This window comes from Manduca sexta, chromosome 14, assembly GCF_014839805.1.
Source record: "Manduca sexta isolate Smith_Timp_Sample1 chromosome 14, JHU_Msex_v1.0, whole genome shotgun sequence".
Lineage (NCBI taxonomy): Eukaryota > Metazoa > Arthropoda > Insecta > Lepidoptera > Sphingidae > Manduca > Manduca sexta.
The window spans coordinates 3,543,568-3,545,019 of record NC_051128.1 but is presented as its reverse complement, the minus strand read 5'-3'; positions in this window follow the sequence as shown (position 1 = coordinate 3,545,019).

The following is a 1,452-nucleotide window of genomic DNA, read 5'->3' as shown; positions in this document are numbered from 1 at the left end:
TTGCTTGTTTTATTCATGCCCTAAACATTGTTTAGTTTGTATAAATAGCCAAATATACACAGTCCCAGAACCTGAGAAATGTCCTGAAATCTGAAAATAAATACCCAGAATTTTATTAATGTCCTCTCGGCCTAGGCTTTAATGGCATCCTACACTTATTATTAAGGACAATAGACCGGAAGGTTTGGACTCTAAACCAAGGTTGAGTAACATTTCGGGTTTATTTAACAATTTGCCCAAAGGGGGTGCCCAGAAAAGGTCTAGCAAGTAGCTGACATACTTCAAAAATAGCATTATTATAGGTCACTTAGGTAAAGTAATAAATGAGGTCAGACAGGACAACGCCTTTGAAATCCGAACTGACACGATCAAGATGGGTGACGATCCCGTGTAGTGGCATAACAAGGTTTAAGGCGCTCAAGCGGTACGAAGGCGCGTAGTAACTAGCACAAGGACTCTGCCAGAGGGACATAGGACCTACTTAGAATTATTCACAACCAACCCCAAAATTATAAAAAAAAAATGTGTAGATAAGTGTTCAAAAGCTATCTCGTAACTAGAGTTAAAATAGTTTAAGTCAATAATGTTTAATCATGCTAAAATAATGTCTTAAAAATAGATAAACATTATCTAGTTTCAAATACACTTCAGTTATACACAAAAACAAATTATTATAAGTAGTCAGAATATTTACTATTAAATCAATGATTTAATATGAAAACTTTCAAGTGGATAACCGAGGAATTTATTTTATGTTATAATATTTAATTTGAATATACCGCGGGCTCGCATAGCATTATTGTTTTCCGTAGGTGCTTAACGGTTTTCAGCGTGATGGGGGAATGCGTTTTATTAATGCAACTAAAACCATCACAATTTTATAATAGCATACATTCTTATAAAAAATAATTTGTATTAATTATAAAAATAATTATAAAAAATATTTATTGAGTTTTATCATGTTACTCTTACATTACAAAGTTTCTAAATTAAGCATAAATAAAACGTAACATCAATGTCGAAACAAGATGTTAAGGACGTTCACATACTTGTATCGATATAATATTATTACTTCTAAATAAAAATCAATAATAATAAGTTTACACGTTTTACTTATAATCTGAGGCCTGATGTTTAAATGAGTCAAAGTACAGTTTTGGGAATGTGGTTTTTCTGCGAAAATATTTATGCTTAAAAGGATTTAACCTTATACTGATAAGCTATGAGTACCTACTAAGAAAAAATAAAAAAACTGTTCATTGCTTCTATTCCGACTAGCAACGGAATCTGACCCTGACAGTAAAACATAATAGCTTCGTCAATTTTGCAAATAATTATTTTGAGATCCAAACCCAATAGATCAGTTATGATTTTTATAGTAACTATGTTATTAAAATTTATCGATAAGCGTAACAACGATATTATTTAACATCACTAAGCAATATTTTTATT